We start from the raw sequence: 7849 nt of genomic DNA on the forward strand, positions 1-7849 counted from the left end.
TTTGTGTGTGTTTTGTCAGAGGCAGTCCACCAAGTTATTATTCAGGATAAAATGATCACTGTGGGGGTATGTTTATCAAGCAACCCAAAATTAAATTTGAACAGAGCTCAAAATAGTGACATGTTTAAAGGAGAAGTCGACCCAAACATATTTTTTCAAGAATATGTTCTATGCAAGCCCACGAGTTGAAACAAGGCATTCTGATAAATACTGCGTTTGTGGAATAAGAGTTAATCAGCCCTGTTTTTTAGCCAAAAAGGGGTGAATTTTTCTGCTTAACTCATATTCCACAAATGCAATATTAAGCAAAATGCCCTGTTTCAACTAGTGGGCCTGCTGTCAACATATTCTTGAAAAAAATGTGTTTTGGTTGATTTCCTCTTTAAAGTGGATTAATATCAGAAAACTACAACCAATCGTGATCAAAATTCACATGCACATCTCAACCTATGCCCATTGCGACCTCTGAAGATATCAAAACAATCGCCAAAGGATTTTGGGTTTTGGGGACGTTAAGGTTTTTCTTCCCCATAGAGGTTCACTATGGAGAAAAGGCTTAGTGTGAAAGCTACAACCGATTGCCAACCAAATTCACATGTGCATCCCCAATTATGCCAACTTCACCCTCTGAAAATATCAAAGCAATCGCCACACTATTTTGGATTTTATGGGCATTAAGGTTTTTTCTTCCCACTTTCACTATAGAGAAAAAGCTTAGCGTGGCCTAGTGTTAGAAAACTATTACTGATCACCACCAGAATCCATGTGCACATCTCGGCCTATGCCCACATCAATGCCTGAAAAAAATCAAAAAAATCACTGTGATATTTGAGATTTTATGGACTACCGTCTTCTGCACCCAAGCTGAATGTCACTTAAAGAAGTAAACCCCCCAAAATTATTTGCAATAATGTGTTTTATGCGCATTCACTAGTCTAAACATGGCATTTAGATTAATAATGTGTTTGTGGAATATGAGTTAAGCACCGAGGTGGGGAATCCAGGTCCAGAAAGTAAAAACTCTGCCACAGTTCGGCTTTAGCCACAGGTGCTTGTAATGAATTGAGCTTGTTTACCTGCCGGTTGAGTAAAAGCACCTGTGGCTAAAGACAAACTGTGGCAGGGTTTTCACTTTCTGGACATGGATTACCCACCTCTGGTTAAACAGCAAAATCCACCCATTTTTAGCTAACTCAGGGGCAGGGGCGGAGCCATGGGTGGACCTGGGTGTGCACGGTAATTACCATGCTGTGCTCTCTTACAAAAACGTTGAAATCGTCATTGTCTACGAATCTTAACCATTCACGTTTGGATGGTTTCACGGCTTTGAAGTCCGCGAGCGTGTCGTCTATTGCAGTGTTTTTCAAACATTTTTGAGTCAAGGCACATTTATTTCATTGAAAAAATCCCGCGGCACACCACCAGCTGAAATAGTGGGGGGAAAAAAAGCTTATTTTAACAATATAAGTGTTATATTATTTATACAAGCATTTTTTTTAACATTGAAATATGACGTTGTATTTTAACGTCTTGAATAGGAATTAAATAAACACAAAGAAAAACGTATTTCATAATGTTTCATATTGATACTTACTCAGTGTGAAACATGGGCCAGTTTGGATAAACGTGTCACTAATTCGCTTGTCTTTAAACAAAGAGAATTTGCTACCTGCTGCTGCCGCTACATACTGGTATGGAAGATTACTACAATGTAGTGCGACATGATTACGCTGCCAGGCGCTAGACCACACAAATTAAATTATTTCCCACGGCACACCTGACAACATCGCTGGTGTGCCGCGGCACACAGTTTGAAAAACACTGGTCTATATCACTGCCGTGACTTAAAGCTTTATGCTATTTTATTCACTCTTTCTTTGTTGCATTGGTTGTTTTTGAGCCCTTGGTTTTGAGAATAAAGTTGAACGTGTCAAAAGAAGCCGTGCAAGACGACGTACACAACAATGGCTCATCAAATTAGATATGGTGTTTCGATCGCTTTGCCACAATTGGATAAGTGTAGCAATTAGAAAGATAATACATCATTTATGATAACTTGATGTCATTCCAGGAGACTGCGAGTATATTATGAAGAGTTTGATGCTATCAGTGTTGTCACTACGCGAAAGACTAGCGACTGGAAGTCAGCTAGATGAATCATAAAAACTGCATGAGCAGATGTGAATGGCACGGTCGCTGACGAAAGCGCTGCCAACCCAAGAATGACGCAAAACCAAAAACACACAAACACATTAAACAAATGCAACATAATAAAAACACTGCAACAGAAAATTGCCACATCACAGAACTGAAGCAGAGGCAAAAACTTAGAAGCACACTGTTGAACTGACCTTTTAAGCCAGTTCTGACCTTTTAAGCCTGTTCAACAGTGTGCTGTGAAGCTTCTAAAATTTTGGAGAGGACTGTATATCATGCACTGGTCTCAAGTCCATCGCAAGGCTCTCACATTTAAACCTATGAGTCTGCAATTAAATTGAAAAAAAAAATACAATCTGGAAGGCAGCCAGAATCCCCATAAACACTCACCCCCCACCCCCCACCCCACCCCACACGCACCCCCACACACGGGAGGATCTACAAAAAGTCAACACAGTTAAAGTCAGAGCGATTAAAACCCTCCACCTTTTTGCTGCGAGGCAGACTTGCCAGCCACAAACCGTACTGCAGTCAAATCTGTTTTCTGTGCTATTTTGACTGAAAAAAGTTTTTATTTAAATCACATATTTTTCCTCTAATCTGCTTTTATATTTGACTAGCTCTTAATCTAAGTTAACTGCCTTAAATAGCTTGAAGCCTCTTTTTTGAAGAATTTGTAACAATCCGTCAAATTGCTACTAGTAGAGTGAGTTTGAGGAGTTTACAGCCTCTGTCACGCCTGCATCTAAAATTTTTACCGCTGTTGTTCCTTATCACCAAAGTGCCACCATATGGCACCAAACGAATAATGTTTTCATTAAGATGGACTGTACACAAAAACAGCAAATTGGTCACCTTTCAGCATACACGTCACAGAGAAACACATCATAAAAATCGGATACTTTATTATTATTATTATTATTATTATAAAGTTGGTGTGCTCGAATCTCAGCTGTGTGGATTTTCTCTTGATACTTGGTCCTCTTGTTTTCCTCCAACCTTCCAAAACACATGTTAAGTTTATCAGTGTCCTAATTAACCTACGAGTGAACCGGGGATCTGACCGAGGATAGACTTCAGCTCACCTAAGCCTGAACCTGATAGACGGACGCATGTTAAAATGATTTTGAAACTTAAGACTTTCATTGGAGAGAAAGAGGTGTTGCTGCTATTGTGTTTTCTGTTTTTCTTTTTTTTTTTTCTCAAAATTGTTACCGCTTGTTGAACTGCTACTTTACAGTGGCATACATCTGTTTAGTGAAGTCGCTGTACTTGAACTGCTGTCCAGCAGAATGTAATGTATTCTTTCTCAACGGAATGTGTTAGAACCTCAAAGCCTCAAGCAAGCATGGCCCTGTGATCTTACATTAGCTTCACAAGAGGAATGTTCTTCTGTTTTGCGAAACCCATCTCTCCCCTCTCCACTGAAAATGAAGTCAGCAGGTAAAACTCTGACTGCTCTCGGGCATGCAAGGGACTAGTCTTTCATTTGGGTTCAATATCGCCTGTGAGGCTGGATCAGAGTGAGAAGGGGACTTAGAAAGAGTTGTGTTTCAAATATCTGAAGCCTAACACAGCTATTTTGGTGGTAGGCCCAGGTCATGTATGCAAAGCCAATTAAAAGGCCATGGTCAGAAGACTATGATTCAGCTATATGTAGTAGAAATCAGCAATAATCTTACACACACATCCATGAACACTTGTCAAGTCATGTCAAATTTATTTATATAGCTTAATCACACTAAAGTCTCAAATGGCTTCACATGCCCATAGTTGAGAATATATTAACGACATACCCTGATCTTAAACCCCAGGAGGGCAAGGAAAAACAAACAAAAGAAAACATCCAGGGTAAATGGGGAAACCGTCAGAACACTTGAATTGTTATTGATTGAAATACAAGAGATCCCTACAGGTGGGGGATCTTAATGCTGCGCTTTTGGCTGAAGACACAGCAGAGGATTGAGTCTCACACCTCACAAACCCAGCCAGACTTTAGTAATAGTAGCTTGGTGCCTCCCCACTGCTTGTAATGTTTCATAACTTCAGAATGCCCTCTATGACACCAGATAGAGTGGGGGAGAATGGAAATATGGAACCTGCCTTTTTTTCTAACCGCTGTATAAATTAGTATCGTAAATGAAAAACAAAGATTGTCAATAACATGTTTGCTACCATAGTTAAACTTACTGGAGTACAAAGTACAAATGCTGTTATCATTTTTTCCCGACAGTTTTTGCAACCTTCTTCAACAATACACACGTGAAGTCATTCAATCAACCAGAGTTGGGCACGCCACTTATGTGACGGACCGGTCCGCCTATCTGCCTATGACAGACGCCCCATTTTGTAGGCGATAAACGATAGACGATAAACTTAAAAAAATAATTGGAAGCCCATTTTTTCCTGTCTATATAATTGTCTATTTTCTGTATAAAGAAAAAAATGGTTCAAACCCAAAGTTAAACCTTAATTTTCAACATCGTTATATTCTATTGTTTGGACACAATTAGATTCACTGCATCATCGCCATTGATCCTAAACACATCTACTGGAAACAGAAATGCAATTCAGTCCAACTGCAGAGCTCAGGATTTCACGACAGTACTGTATGACACGACAGTACACATGAGCTGGCGCTCATGGGAAATGTGGTTGACTTTAGTCAAAACACTACCGCTTTTGTCCACATGGCGTCGCCATAATCAACGAAATCTGAAAACGTACACGGTGTTGCTTTAAGACAAACTTTAACACGTTAACATTTTATTTGCCGATGTTTTATAGTCCTTGTGCTGAATGCGTCCTGCTTGTCGGTTGGCTGAGCACGCACTGCTCAGAACCTGAGAACACTACTGTCTACTATCCACTATCCGGATCGACTCTAACTAAGTGAACTAAGTTCTTTTTTTTCTGAAGTTGGCTGTCGGAAACGCTAATGGAAGCCCCTTTGAAATGATAGTCGGACCAGCCGATTGACAATTACTATTTGTTTCAGCTGGACAAAATGGCGGATAAACGGATGGCAGAAGGGTACCCCAGCTGTAGGCGGAAGGAGATAAACGGACCGCAAATTTTTACTGAAATGCCCAGCTCTGCAATCAACTATTCTCATTAGCAAGGTTTCAAATCACGTATTTTTTGTCAAAAGTGAAATCATCCCTTCTTTTGGAAATTTGTCTGCTTGTAATCAATTTTACTGAAACTCACTATCAACTTTTTTTTTTTAATTTGTAAAATATGTATATTAGCGGTACAATGGGTTGGCAACAGTATACTTTTTGTGGTCAATTCGGTAACATACAGTATATTATGTTTTGTTTTTCTCTGTTCTTTATCTTTCTAGAGTGGCCTTTATTTTGGGAATGTTTCTATTTGGCCAGAGGAGCAAAGCAAGAAGAAAATGAAAGACTCGTTACTTCGTTTTTACTCAGTGTGCACCATCAAGTGCTGCAAATAATGTGGAACTCCAAATGACCCGATGGTCAAAACACTTCCCTGCTGTCAACCCCACATTTTAAAGTGGAAATCAACCCAATTTTTTCAAAAACAATTCAAAAACATTTTTTAAAGAATATGTTCTCAGCAGGACCACTAGTTGAAACACTGAATTCTGATTAATTTTGCGTCTGCAAAACATGAGTTAAGCAGCAAAATCCAACCCTTTTGAGCCATTTCAGGGGGCGGACATTTTGTCATTTCTGTCGACTGAAAATGACATCACATCTGCTCAGGGCTCAGGTAACGACCAATCACGGCTACGCTTCAGAAAACAGGTCAGCCTCTTTGCCTCACGGCAGATAGTCAGCATCGGGGAGTACTACGTCACACACTGTCCTGTACACTTGGCGGGTCTTGTTTGGAGAGCGCAAAATCAAGGACAACATTATCATTGTGGTTTGTGACACATCCCGAGCTATATGACACGGCGAGCTACCAGTACCGGAACAAGAAAAAAAGAGACCAGGCTTGGAGAACCGTGAGCGAGGAGCTTGTTATACCTGGTATGTTTTTACTTTCTTCAGTTTTTTACAGCTGTTGAACTTTACCAAGCTGGCATCACTTGCCAGTGTGCTGGCTCTGACGCTGCTCGCACTACTGGGTCTCATCACTTGTTGTACTAGTAGCTCGCGCTGTATCTCCTGTTGAAAAATCTCCTGCGCAGTTGAGTAACCAGTGGCGCGTTTGAAGTGTTCAGAGGCAATTTTTGTCGTTTGTCCATTTCGGCGAGTAGGTTGAAATGAACTTTGGCCTCCTTGCGACCATGTCACTCGCATGAGGGGCTAAAATCCACCTCCGCCCTTGCTTAGTCCGTCCCTTTTTTAAATCCTGTTGCCGCCCGTCCTCCATCCCAAAAATGGGCATCCATCCGGGACTGCATCGCCACACAGCGCCGATGCATTTCGCCAAAAATCGCGATAAGAATGGCAAAGAGCAGCAAACGTGACAGTAAACAATACGGTACAGTACAGTGCAATACAGTACAATGGGTGACTGCCGACTCGATCTCTTCTAGTGACATCACTCATAGAAGATTACTGGAGATTGCCGGACATTTGCATTTTTGTTGTTAAGCGTGTTGCTATGGGTCAAATTATGAATCTGGGTGGGTAACGTCGTAAAAACTAACAAAAGTATGCTTAGAATAGTTTTAGCCGTTAGTATTACTCAAAAGATGGTTGGCCAAGTTTACTTCACACTTGGTCTTTAACAAAACCTCAAAATTATTTATTTAGATCATGACATATTCATGTTCAAGGCAGCAGTGATCTGTTGTACCTGAATCTTGCATATTGTATCTTCATGTATGATGAACAATGAACCAAAATCATTTGATTTGTTGAACTATTTGTTCCTTTGTTTTTAAAAGCATTGTTTACACTTGAATTAATCAAATGTAAATTAAAACACACGTCCAATACATTGGTATCATTCTACACTGAATATTTAAGTTATTAGTATTTATTTACTTTATCTTTGGCCAAAGAATATGAAGTGTGTGTGTGTTTATGTGCAATAGTAATTATTCTTACTGTTCACATTTGTTTGCTAATTGCCTCTATTGTTCACGTTATAATTTTTGATTTATTTATTTATTCATTCATTTATTTTTGCTGGTCTTGTAGTTATGCCCACTGTATAGAGATGTCGTCATTTGTGAACATTCAATATATTGTATATTTGAAAGTGTTTTTACCAACGACTCAGGCATGTCTGTTCTAAGTGGATGACAATGTTGGGAAATTGAAAGATTTCCAATGCATGTTTGCCTGAGAGATGATTTTGATGCTATTGGGAATGATTTATACAGTCCAGGGGTCATCGTCTTAACTACTTGGCTCATTTGACTTGAAACGGCGTAACTTGAATACATTATTTAACCAGCCTAAAATGAAAATTCCAATTAGAGCAACGTAACTACGGCAAGACAACGTGTGCGTCACCCCCAGTGACACTTATTGTACGATTTAATAACGACTGAATGATCGAGGTTGCCGAGTGACCCGAGTCAATGGAGAAAAAAAATATAATTAGTCGATTATTACTTATCGTACAGAATACGGTAATAAAATAATGTTTGTGACACGTCAAGCAACAACGAATTTTAATTAATTAATGCTCAATACTTTGATGGTAAACGGGAAACTATGATGTTTTGTGGTCACGTGAGACATTGTCGTATTCCTATTGG

The sequence above is a fragment of the Filicampus tigris genome, chromosome 5 (genome assembly GCF_054856515.1).
Source record: "Filicampus tigris isolate MCC_2025a chromosome 5, RoL_Ftig_1.0, whole genome shotgun sequence".
NCBI lineage: Eukaryota > Metazoa > Chordata > Actinopteri > Syngnathiformes > Syngnathidae > Filicampus > Filicampus tigris.